This window comes from Amblyomma mixtum, chromosome 2 (genome assembly GCF_055824585.1).
Source record: "Amblyomma mixtum isolate Tamu chromosome 2, ASM5582458v1, whole genome shotgun sequence".
NCBI lineage: Eukaryota > Metazoa > Arthropoda > Arachnida > Ixodida > Ixodidae > Amblyomma > Amblyomma mixtum.
The window spans coordinates 95,506,318-95,520,154 of NC_143013.1; positions in this window are offsets into that span (position 1 = coordinate 95,506,318).

Below are 13,837 nucleotides of genomic sequence, written 5' to 3' on the forward strand. Positions count from 1 at the left end.
AGGTGACGGCATAGTCTGAAATGCAGCTTGCACGCAGAGGTCGCGGATGCTTTAGCCTAGGCATGTCTTGCGCGCTTCTTGCAGTCGTCCTCAGAAACAGCGTAATCTTCGAATATCGGTGTTAACCGGCTCGGAACACTGTCGCACAATCTGCTGCACGAAATGGCACGAACACGCAAAACCTGCGATGGTGCGACCCGGACGCGCTCTTCATATACCTTCTGCCATGAGGGCGGCAACGCAATGACGCACCCCATTGGCTAAGGCTGCTGCCCTTTCCTTTTCGACTAGTTGTCATGTCTGTCTTCGTCCATGCCCTCCTTCCTCCCCCAGCGAGCGACGACGCATTGCCAGCCCCTACTCCCGGCGATTCGTACAGTGGGATTCCCGCGGTGTCACTGTGACCTATTGTTACCCACACCGCGGGGACCCCAGGCAGGTTACTTTACCTCGGGGGCAGTGGCTAGAAAAAGCCAGCGCGTCTCTTGCTTCCAGCTAGTTTTGTCAGATTGGGCTATATTAGGCTGCATGAAATTTTTCCTGGCTGAATTTTAGACGGTATACCGTTGTGGTGCTTTTATTTGGGGGGGGGGGGGGGGGGGGGGGGGGGGGGGGGGGGCGAGGTACCTACTGGATCACTGAATATCTGAATGGAATAAAAAAGAAACATGTTTCAAAAGTGCACTATTCCGCGGTTAACTGTTGATGCAGTTTTTTTTTATCTTTCACTTCAAACAAAACTTGAAAATTTGATTTCCCAACCAGAAACCTTCATTCCCAGAGTGTGTTTTCACTTCCGGCTCTGCCCACAAAAGGTATTGGTGGGAAGGAGATTGGTCAGTGGCAGACCATTGTACTTATTTCCGGGAAGCAGAGATAGGAATGCGCCCTTAATTTTCCTGAACCCAGCAGTTAGTACCAGTTTTCCAGTAAGGGGACAATGGTGGCTTCCCCCCAGCAGTACATTGCTGGACTTGATCCTCGAGTTCGCACCCTGCTCTGCGCACAAAACAGGAAAGCGCGATGCAGAAGCGAAGAATGAACGTTCACTCTCACTTTCTTGTTCATTGTGGATAAGCTAGATGCTGGTGAGAAGACTGCACCATTGTGCCATAGTGTCAACGGAAATTCGTATTCACTGGAAATCCTTTGGACAACTTTCCTCCCCTTTTCGATGAATGCAAAAAACACCGCCTTAGAAATTTGTGGCTCACTAAACTGTGGAACGTAAATTTCCCTGATATCTAGCGGGAAAAAACGTTCCTGTCATGTGGCAACCCTTCACATTTTACAGATTTGTGCAAAACTATACGTTTTCGCAAAAGATTGAGCATAAAATTTTTATTTTTTTTTGCCGACCAGATTTTTCGTGGACAACGTATATGAGTAGCATTTTTTTGTCATGTGTCAAGACACTATCTGCGCAAGGGAATGTTTTCTTTAGTTTGTTTTTCTAGCCCAAAGCACATCATTTTCGAAATGTCTTAAAGAAGTCCACGCGAGAATCGTGAACAATGCAAAACTTTTAAGAGGCTGGCCATAACATATACGACATGGCGCAAATCTTAACAAAAATTAATCAGCATAACGTCCAGAAAAAAAACAATACCTAGTTGCGATAAAGTGCAGTGTGCTGCATATTCGGACGAAAATATACTGACGTACTCACTGCAAAATACTATTCCTCTAATATGAGAGAAGCCAACAGCGAGAGAACCCAAGGGGCACAGGGGATTTTTAATTGATTTATTTTGTGGTGTTGATCACTTTATAATATTACTGAATATGTTATCGCTTAAAGCTAATTGATTAGAAAAGCAAATCCTTTGGACAGAAATCCTTTGGACAAATTTCCTCCTCTATTCCTTTTCGAAGAATGCGAGAAAGCCGTCTCAGGCTGCGTGCTTTGTGTGGCAAAACATCTTTGAACGGTTATGTACTTGCGGGAAGAAGACGGGACCGAACAAAGGAAGACAGGAGAAATACTGAGCGCAGAGTGTTTCTTTGTTCTTTCCCATCTTCTTCGCGCCGTTCAAAGATGAACCAACTCGTTCAAACAAGAGTTTTACTTGAAACATGTTTGAAGGGTCATTCTATGTAAAACGCACCAATGTTTGCGCTCGATCCTCTCAGATATTTATAAAAAAATTCAAATTCAAGAGTTCAAGAAATTTGTGCTCACTTTTCCCTGATATCTAGCGGGAAAAAAATTTCCTGTCATGTGACAGCCCTTCAAATTTTACAGACTTGTGCAAGACTATACGTCTTCGTAAAAAATTCAACATCAAATGTTTATTTCCTTTTTCCCGTCCGGATGTTTCGTGGGTAACGTATATGAGTAGCATTATTGTGTCATGTGTCAAGACATTGCCTCCGCAAGGAAATGTTTCTTTGTAGTTCGTTTTTTTAGCCCAAAGCGCTTCATTTTGGAAATGTTTTTGAAAAGTCCACGCAACTATCGTGAGAAATATAAAACTCTTAAGAGGCTGGCCATAACATATACTACATGGCGCAAATCTTTATATAAATTAATCAGCATAATGTTTAGAAAAAAAAACAACATCAAAGTTGCAATAAAGTGCAGTGTGCTGCATATTCTGACGAAAATATACTGACGTGCTCACTGCAAAATACTATTCCTCTAATTGCTTGTTTTGTTGTTATTTTTCAGCACTTTTTATCCAGGTATTTTTTTCTTTTAGTTGAAAAAAATTTGAAGTTGAGCTCCCCAGCGCCGGTCAGGGTTGTCCTGTACTGTCACTTCACTGCAGAACACAATCTCGGCCCTCTCAGACTGCTCTCTTTCCGTGCACTTGTGCACGCGCTCAGGCGTTGCAAATCCGCTTTGAGTAAATATGGCAACACGCTTCTCACGTGCTGTGTTTACGAGTCAAGTGACTCAAGGGGGCATCCACAAAAGCAAATATGGTCGCCTGCTAGAAAGAAATGTCCCCGGTAAAAACGTCCCGGAACATACAACCCCGCAAAAAAGGTCCCCGAGGAAGCACCGTCTGGGAAAAAATGTCCCCAAGCGAAGAAAATATTTTTTTCCCGGAAGCCACTTGACAGACAATCGACCTCTTTATTATACTCTTCGGATTTGAGAATAGACGAAGGCGTGAAGTATATTCTAATACCAGACCGCGTCATGGTCAAGCAGTCCAGGTCGTGCAAAGGAAAAGCACTTCTGCAGGTGACTTCCCAGGAGCGCCGAACGATCCAGAGACGCACTTGCTCTGGAACACTTCCCTTTCACCACCATCATTGTTCTTCATGGACGCCCCGTATCTGTTCGTTGTTTAGTCGCTTCTGTGCCGACTTCTGTAATCGTTGTGTATATAGCTTGCATTATTACAGCTTGCTAAGAAGAAACGCAGTCCAAGCTTTGATATCACGGTGAATAAATGCAGCTGGAAGCAAAGAAATACACCAAAGACAAAGACGACTTGGCACTGTGCTATCTTCATGGTCACGGTGGCTTCTTGTGAACGCAAGGCGTCAATGTTTTCCAAACGGTTGGGTGGCTGTGGCCCAGCATGCTTTCCAGCCTTCTATTGTAAGCTTCTGCATGGTTGTTCGTCCTGTGTCCTCCATCAAGAGTTGCTGCGTGGGCACTCCACATTGAAGGGGGATAGGTGGGAGATGTTCGCTGCAAAGTTACGATGTTGTTAGCTCTGTTTATCCTGTTGTACGTACCGGAAACATATGTGGTATCAAAGTAGTCTACTATTTCTTGGGTATATTCTGGCATTTGGCCTTTCAATACTGGCATTCCCTGTTCTATGTCGTGAAGCAGCAAGAAAGCAAGAGCGTCCAGTGTTCCCATGAGTGCGCGGAATTCTTTGTCTTTCCTGAGAAGGTTCGCCAAACAGAGCTCTTGAATTTTTCGCCAGATGCTTTGGGACAACTGGAAGAAGCACGCCTTTTTGGTAACGCCTTCTCCAAACACTGCCTTGACAGCATTCATGGTCGCCCTTACAAAGTCGCACATAACGAGTTCCGGGTACAGAACCAATTCAAGGAGTTCGCACCGGTCACGAAGTGGCCTGTACAGCTCTTCGTAGGCTTCCTGATTTTTCTTTGTCACGAAGGCGTAAGCAACTGATGCAACGCCCTCGCTGTGTGGTGCAAGAATAAAAAATAGCTGCAGGAATCCCTTGGGTGCGAGATCGAAGTTACCATGCATGAACCACGTGCTGCTCTCGGCTATCAGCTTCAAGCAAGTTGTGCTGGCAAATACAAGTAGTCGGTTTTCAGACTCTGTACCATTTTCGTAGCAGAGGAGGGGTTCTGGCTTGTACCAGAAGTCACAGTCGACGGTGGCTGAACAACAAGGCCCCTGAGGCTGCCAGGATTCGGTGGGTAGATTTAGCTCCGCTGTTTGGGGACATTTTTTCCTACTTCGGAAATCTACTGTGTACTGTGTGCGAGTTGTTTTTTCAAGGAAAGCTGTTCATGCTAGTGTACAGCTACTCTTGTTTGTAACCTTGCATCAGCTAAACTTGCATGTCAACTCGTACACGACAAGAAGCTTTTCGGTGCTAATGTCCATCTTTTAAGGAGCAAACTGAGAAGACTTGGTGTGTGGCTGTGTGTGATCCATCTCATATGTCAACTGGGATCTGTGAGATCTATATGTTGCCGAGTCGGCTCTTTGCGGTACTTTATTTTTTTTTTGCCACGTCGATCCTTTGTTGCAACTTGACCACGTGTCCTAGTAGCTGAAGATTATTGCAGAGCTTACAGGGCATAGTTTTTGAAGGTCACCAGAGTGAGTATGCAAGCTTCCACTAAAATGTGGAGTGCATGGTTTTCCATTAGCAAGAAGAGAAAGATTAGAGGTAGCACCTTTTGTAGCTGCTGTTGTATGTATAATACTAGCTGCTTTGGTTCAAGGCGCCTGTTCCACGTGTCAAGTTTAGTTTCAGTGAGTTACGTGCATTTTAACCTTACGAATATCCTTGTTGAGTTTATGATAAAATGAAAGGTAGACTGCCTCCATGTTGTGAATATAATGGCTTCTAAAGGAAGGTTCTGATCTTCTTTTAAACTGCTGTTTAGAGGTGCGGAGTTTGTTGTCAATGTTCTGTCCTTCGAAAACAAAGCTGAGTGCATGCTTTCCAGTGATTTTTCAACAGTTGCCCAGGAGAAGAAAGGTTTTTTTTTGTTTGTTTGAAGTGATCGACGTTCATTGCCTCAGACCATCAAACGGTATGTGATGATCGATGACGAGATGGTTAAATAAATGAGAAAAGGTTCGCTGATCTAATGAAGTCGAGGAGTGAACATGATGTCGTCCCTGCTTCCAAGCGGTATATGAGTCAGGTTTTAATGTGCCGGTTTTACTTGTGCACATGCATTCTGTGAGTGTGTTGAGTTTACTTTTGGTTTCAGGCATTTTTTTCCAGCCAGTTCGAATCGTCAAGATGTGATTTTTAATGGCCGATGTTATTGGGAGCTCCTTTTGTCCGTTTATTCATTTTGTTTGCTCCCGCATTTTTCGTTAGTCATAATTGCTGTTTTTTTTATGTTTGCGTTGCCCATTTGCCCGCAGTTTTTGTTGCTGTTATTACTTGAATTGAACTTTTCTTGCTTCAACACAATTGTTCTTTTTTATGTACACTTCTTTCGTTGCCCCATGTTGCACTAAATGCAGCACTCCAGCCACTTCGTTGTCATTGTTAGTTTTTTTAAGGCGAAAGCCTTTAATGTCTCATCGTTGTAAGCAGCAGTTGTTGACAGAAATGTCACGCTTTTCAGTTGGTCGAAACGGTCTTGACGTCACAGTGCGCGAATTTCAAACGGGCCCAATTGTACTTTGGCTAGTAACCAGGCAACCAGTTGAAGGGATCGTATAGTGATGCTCCAAGTAAGTGGGAAGGAGCTCAGTTAATTGGTTAATTACTCAATTAGCCTAATTAACTTTTCTAGTCAGGCCATATAAATGAATAAAACCGAGTAAGAAATTGCTCGAGCTCGGGAATCGAACCCCGGTCTTCGGAGTGTGAGACGAGCATGCCAGCTCGATGGTTTGGGAAGAACAAAGGTGCGTCTAGTGAATACGGTGTCTTCGTTCACACCCATCTTCCTCCCTTTCCGTTACGGCGAGGTTTAGGTGTCCGCCGAGATATGAGAGACAGATAAATTTCCTTTCCTCAAAAACCAATTTACCGACGAGTGACGCGTAGAACCGAATGGGCGATGGTGTTCTATGGACTCCCTGGCAGCGTTGCAAGACGCTGTCGCTTTCCACTCTTGGAGGCGAAACTTAACATCTTAACCACACATCAGTGAGCACACTTTAGGTCAAAAAAAGTGCCCCCCTGAATTTTCACGGGTGTCCACCGAGATATGTGAGACAGTTACTGCGTAATTTCCTTTCTTCAAATACAATTTTCATTTTCTTCATTACAGGCCATCTTTGTCTTTCTTCTTCCACTCCCACTTCCTCCCTTCCTCTATGGTGCGGTTCAGGTGTCCACCGAGATGACAGAGAATTACTGCGTCCTTTCCTTTCCTCAAAAACCGTTCAAAGGGCAAGGAATTGCGCCGAACGGGTGGTGGCGTTCCGTGGACTCCCTAGCAGCGCTACAACACGCTGTCTCGTTCCACTCCTAAAGGCGAAGCTTAAGCGTCATTCATTAGCAGTTAATTAGTATTCAGGCACAAATCAGTAATTAATCATTAATTAGTGATTTGTAGTCACTTAGTAATTAGTACTCAATTACATGTGACGCCACTAGTGCCACAGAAGCAGTCAAAGTGGTGCGGAAAACGCTTTCGCCTGTACGCACTTTAGACAGTCAAAGTGCCCCCTGAATTTTTTTCTTCCCATTTGGTTGAGTATCTGCTTGGTAGTGACTCTGTTGTCATTAAGCTCTGCAAACCTAATGTTGCTGTTTACTGTTATTTCTTCATGCCAGTCGGTCTTTCCATTGCATGCATCTACAAATGCCCTTGAATGATGTCCGTTTTGTTTAGTTCTGCGATGAAATCCAGTTGATGTGTGGAAAATTGGCTTGATGGCAACTATCATAGTTATGTCACCAGAAAAAGGTGACCTTAATTCAGAAAGCAGCAGTTCACTTAATGCGCGTTGAACTTTATGGTCCCCATTGTTGCAGGATCGCTTTGCAACCAGCGACACGTATGTATAGATGGTTTCTGCTGTACATGTTAGTTACCATGAACATGTTTGTTAGCAGCGCATAAGACTGCATAACGCATTGGCACTAGGTTGTATACGTAGACTCATCGAATACACATTTATGTGAAGTAATTGGATACACTGAACATTCTTCTCGTGTGGCTGGAAAAGGTGTTCATTGCTTTGCTCTCCGATGCCCTCCGTGACAACTTTAAATTTGGTTTGGTGATCCCTGGTTCTGAATACATTCTCGACAGCTTCCCCTACCTCGTTATCGGTTTATTGAGGGTAAAATTCTTGCGAAATGTGTTTTTGACCCTACCTTTAGCGAAAGAAAAACATTTTGCCATGGCGCTATTTGGCCGCAGATGCCCTAGCGCCATAAAATTCGTCGCCATCAAAACATTTTTGCCTAGGCCAAGTTGTACATAATCAAAGTCAAGTGAGTGTTAAAACAAATGCGCGGCCAACCTCACTATTATTTATACCTCTATTTTCAACAGGTCACGTTACCACTGGGCTCCACAACGAACCGAAGTATCGCAGAACTGTCAGCAATCAGGTAGTGCAATACGAGGACTCCTTTTAAAATCCAGTGCGTTTTTAGGTTTGGTTTGTTTTATGGGGGTTTAACGTCCCGAAGCAACTCAGGCTATGAGGGACGCCGTAGTGATGAGCTCCGGAAAGTTCTACCATCTGGGGTTCTTTAACGTGCACTGATATCGTATATTACACGAGCCTCTATAATTTCGCCTCCATCGAAATTCGACCACCGCGGCCGAGATCGAGCCCTCGTCTTTCGCATCAGGTGCCGAGAGCGCCATAACCACTGAGCGACCGTGGCGGCCCACTGTTCTTTAGAGCGAAAGCTGTACTCCTCCCGTGCAAGTTGAAGGTCATGTGGCTATGAAATTTGACCGTCAAACTAGGAGGAGCAGTTTTGGCTCTGACGTCACGCCACGTGACCGCCACGCCTCTCCTCCAAACTCGCCTCCAAACTACCGAATCACGTGACTCGCTGCGCCTCTCCACAGTTCCGTATGCGTAGCCGACGGTACTCTGGAAAATGCCGGAATCTCATGACGCACGAAGCCATGGGTGAGCAACATGCCTCAATTAGTGATTCGATGATCTGTCGTCGCCTTTTAAGCCAAACCATTCAGATGCAGTAAAGTTTAATGAAAGCTAAACAATGTGTAACCATGCTTAGCAGAGCTTTCGCTCGTGTTACTAGGTTCAGCCGACTTGAACCAACCGTAGTTCATTTTTATTTTCCGTTTGAGTTGCTACTGTACCAAAGGCTAATTTCTTGCAGAAAAGGTCTTGAGCCACTGAAGAAGACAGATTCCGGGTCCGCGCATCGGATATGCATGGCGATTTGCGGAAAATTGGGCGACCGAATCAAAGTATAATTTGAAATAATTTTGGTCAGGTATGTCAATTTTGCAGCGCAGACCACTGAAAGCGATCTAGTGAAAAACTGCTTTGGGGTAGTCTCGTAAACACGACAACGAATAAATTTCCGTAAATTTCAGCTCCTATGTAGCAGGGTCGGGTTCAACAGCAGCTATATTTGACAATTCACTATTGATTAAATGTTTGGAATTAAGAGACAACTGATGCAGTACTTTATGACATTGATGTTCAATCCTATTTGTCGCAATTTTTGCGTCCTCGTAGTATTGCTTTTAATCCGAACCTGGTCAGTGAACTTGCCTGCTAGCTATCAGAGCTGTCTTCAGATTGACATGTGCAACTCGAGTTCCTTTAGCGGCACTTCCTGTATGACAGCCGCTGTACGAGACAAGTGGGCAAAACTTGGAACACCAGGTCTTGGTTGCCTGACGCGACATCGGAAATAGCGCAGGTATCTTCGTATTTCGCATCCTACCATAATGAGGCGAGGTGGCTGACGTTGAATGCCTCGGTTTTGTGTTCTATAACAGAACACCTTACCTGAGAAGCAAACAAAGTTTTAACTCAAAACTTTCTAAAAATTCAGCTCCAGGTACACAACAAAGGCGAAAAAGAATGATAAAGGGGGTGCCGAGTAACAAGGACTGCGAGCGATTTGTTGGCGCTCACGATGAACCAATTCTGGACTCTTGCGAACTGAACCTCGAAACGTGAACTGTAAAAAATTGGCTCTGGCTTAGCTAAGGTTAAGCCTGGATAAGTGAAAAGCTTTCGCTGCTTTTCAGCCAACTCCCAAGCTACCACTTCCGGATAGGTGTTTCTGCGCCGTCCGACTGTTGCTTCTCCTTCCATGGCGAGTGTCTGCGCCTGTTCTATGGGCAAGCGCGCCTTATATACCCCTCCTTTCAAATGTACACTGCGCACGGCTGCGGCGAAAGGTGAAACGATGGCGAGGATGGCCGCCTCTTCTATGGCCGCCGGCGCTCGCGCGTTCTCGCAACGCCTTCCGAAACAAACTTCTCTTGGGACGGCGGCGGCGACCGCGCGGCAGCTGCGAAGGGTGAAACGGTGGCGAGGAGGAGAAGCGGCGACGCCGGCTGCGGCAGCAGCGGCCACCTGCGCTCCGCGTGACGTCGCTGGGTTTCGGGCATGCGCAGCTGTGGCTAAATTTGATCACGGCGCACGCCAGACCCGGTGTTGACGTAGTGAAGCTTTTTGCTTCAAAATAAAAAAAGGAATTGGAGCACGCACCAAGAACTAATATCCCACCTAGAGAAACAAGTCCCTGTCGCTTCAAGGCACAACGTAGTACGCAAAGTTGCGGTGTCATTCATAGCATCCAGTCAAACCGGCCCCACGCTGTCCGAATAACGTTGCTGCAAGAATAAGGTGAGGAAGAAATTATTGCAGCAGCTTTGTATATTTTACGGATTTCATGCCAGTCTAAATCACCATAATATTGTACTTTATCTAAGCCAACTGAAATCATGGCTAGAATTATAATAAAGGTGGGTACAAATTGAAATCTGACTTCTAGATTTAAATTTGGAAGAGAAGTTAGTGACCTGTGTAGAATAATATTCTGAAAAAAAAAACTAATAAACTACTTTTACGTACTTTACGTATGATTCCGTTTACATAAGACTCTAAAATAACGTCCACAACATGCCTAATTGACTTTTTTCACGCTTCACCTTTGTTGCCATCTAGGCATTAGGTTGCACCTTCATTGCTAAAATCAAAACAACACTACGCTCTTCTCTTTTTGTAAGAAGAAAATAGTCAACTCACTACATGGTACCCGTGAGCAGGCATTACACTAAAACAAAAAACATTATCGTGAACTAAACAATATGAACAAACTGCGTCTCAAAAGCTAAACCGTGCCCTAAGCGTTGTTACTGCGCATCTGTTGTTTTCCTTTACCAGTGCCTACGGACTTGTGCGTTCAAGAATGTATACAGCATATCGATTACTTTCTCATCGCGTAGGTAGAGGCCGCCGCATTCGGGTCTGTTGCACAGAGTTTCAATTCTGCGTCCGACTTCGTTGCCCAGAAAGCAACGGAGAAAGTGCAGGCTACACCTCACGAAAAGAGAATCATCTTTCCCACTTTGTTTTTACTTGGCCGTGTCTGTATGCTCGAGAACGTGGTTCGGCGTTTGAGTGTTTATAAGCGGCTTTCATACTATCCAGGTGTGCCGCGCGGCTTTAGCACTTAGCCTTCCAGCAGCCAGGATAAACATTCTTAGAGAATCAGTCTAAGCAATGGGTAACATAATGGAGTTTGTCAGTGAACACAGATCTCAGGCATATCCTGATAAGAACTCCACTGAAGCTAAAGCTTTTCTCAGCTTTTCAGATTTTCAGCTTTTCAGAGGTTTCTCAGATTTTCAAGAAGCTCGTGTGCTTCAATTCGGTTATAAGAAAACAGGTATAGTTCCTGTGTTTCTTCACTTACTTAGACCTATTACAAAGAACAACTGTGACCGCGTTATTCCTTAAATGGATCTGCGCACCATTTTGCCGAAGGCATAACGCATACGCATGTGGAAACATAATAAGCTTTGATGCCTAACTGCACTGTTTTTCTTCTTGCCTAGTTTTTACTGCGAAGTATTTTCCTTATAGTGCTAACAACACTGTTAGTGAGTCACGAAGTGCGCAGATGTTCGTAGGATCGCCAAAAACAGCTAACATTTTATTGCAAGCCTATGTAAAGCGGAGCACGCAGGCAAGACAATGACACAACGCATGACGGTTCACCATCAGTATTACAAATAATAAATTGGGAATATTCCAACGCCCTTAAAATCAGGAACATAATTGCTTAGGGAGTAATGGCTGGTATGTTAATGGTCATTTGCATATTCTTTGACGCCCGGCTAGGGATGTGCTACACTCCTAACAATGGAGTGAACTTGGCCGCCGTTATAGCACCTTGAATGTTAAAGGGACAATGACGAGAGCTCTATTAATATTTTTTTAAAGCAAAATCCGATAGTTCGTCATTTCATGCCTTGGTTGCTACTTGGCCGGCAGCGAAAGATGCTTATGTCTAGGAAATTTGGATTCGAAGTTGAAAAAGTTTTTCCCGCCGCTCTGATTCAAACTTGGGATTCTCTTATGACGACACGGGACTAAGTGACGTGAAACACGAAGTGCACATGACGTAACGCAGACTCCGTGATTTCTGACGGCCAGCAGTGCGGCGTAGCAGCAGCCGAAAAGAAAGCTACCGCGGGCTGCACGTTGAAGGCATCTATCGGCTATTGCGGCTGTCGCTACCGTCGCTGCGTTTACGTTTGCATCGGCGTTTTGCAAGCGTTACTATGGATCCCGCTCTCGAAGTCGTCAACGAAATTCTCGCAAATAGACACCTTTAGCATACCGTGTACCTTGTTACCGTTAGCGGAATACCGGGAGCCCGCCTACCGCCGGTGAGCAGGCGCTGAGTGGTCCCGAAGCTGCAGGCGCGCGCGTAGCTCTCGGGTACGTGGCGCCATCTGGCGACGTCAAGGAGATTTGCGCATTCATTGGCTGCGCCTCAGTGATTCATGGCGATTGGTGTCCTATTGTTTCTAGAACCATTGGTTCTAGCAACACTGTTTTGTCCTATGACGTCCTCACGCTTCTACTTGCGAGTTTGGCCTGTGGCGGCGATACCTGTATTTTGGTTCTTGCTCTTTTCTACGTTACAAGAGCTTTGTTTTCAGTATGAGTGGCGTTTCTGTAATCAGGAGCTGGTATTCTGTCGATACAAGCCAACTTCAATTTCTCCTCAGTGTCCCTTTAAATACCCTTAGCATGGCGCATATTGGTACCACTTACAGTGTATCGCGCCCCACGACTGCGCACGCGCTCATTGGTCCGGACGTGGCAGGTTTGCGTCCTGTTCTCGGGAACGTGGCGCTATCTGGCACCCTCAGGGTGATCTGCGTATGCGTACTTCCGGCTCTCGGTACGCGGAAAAGCCCCACCTCGATGGACACTTCCGAGGCGTACGGGCGGAGCGCCTACGCGCACGGGCGTACGCTGGAGCCTGTCTGCGCATGCGCGAGGCGCGACGCGCAAGCAGGCGCGAGCGGGGCGCAGATATCGGGCCTGCGCACGGGCGCTAGCGCGCGCGTCGGAAGCGGGGTCCGGTTGACAACAATGGGAGGACCGCGGGGCTCTCGAGGACTCTTTTCTTCATAGCTTCGTGTTCCCCGAACTTTTCTTCGCGGTTTAATTGGTCCTTTCAGCTCCCCCCAAACATCTTTTGTTCACGGCTTGACATTCTTTCAGTCGGCTCGGGAGGGGGAGCGAGCCAGCACCAGGAGCATGGAGGTGAATGCCACTTTTCGATGCCCGTCGCGGCGCGTGCTGGGCGCGCAGGCGCTTCGCGTGTACGCCTGGGAAGTGTCCATCGAGGTGGGGCTTTAGCGCTGTGGGCTAGGCTAAAGGTATCCATTGCGAATACATTGTTGAGTCCGCCGCGGTGGCTTAGTGGCTTTGGCATCCAGCTATTATTCCCAAGTTGCGAGGACCGCTGCCGCAGTCTTTGGATGTGGCATACATGCAAAAACCGTTGCGTAGCGAAAGCATTTTACTCAGTGGGCACCTCAGCACTCATATAAGCAATGAGGAATGAGGGTGGTGAAGAGACCTATGGGAAAATACTGGAAGATATCTATAACTACTGCACGCCTACCATAGTGCTCCATAAATTTGCCAATAAGAAAGGATTTCAAGGAGGGAGACACGATCCCACCAATGATATTCATCGCCTGTTTACAGGAGGTGATCGCGACCTGGATTGGGAACGGCTGGGGGTAATTATTCATTGCGAATACCTGAGTGATTTGTGATTTCTCTGATGACATTTTCATGCTAAGTCACTCATGAGATAAGCTGCAAAGCATGATCAATGAGTTAGACAGGCGCAATAGAACGGTGGGTTTAAAAATTAACACGCAGAAAACCAAAGTAATGTTCAACAGTGTAGCAAGGGAAGAGCGGTTCACAATTGCTAGCGAGGTGCTGGCAGTGGAAAGGGAATCCGTCTACTTAGGGCAGGTAGTGACCGCCGATCCGGATCATGAGAGGGAAATAACTGTAAGAATAATAATGGAGTAGAGTGCATATGGCAGGTTCTATCATATCATGAATGACAGTTTACCGATATCCCTGAAAAGAAAAGTATACAACCGTTGCATCTTATCGGTTCACCCACGGGGCAGAAACGTGGAGGCTAACGAAAAGGGTCCAGCTTAAGGTCAAGGCAGCGGGCTA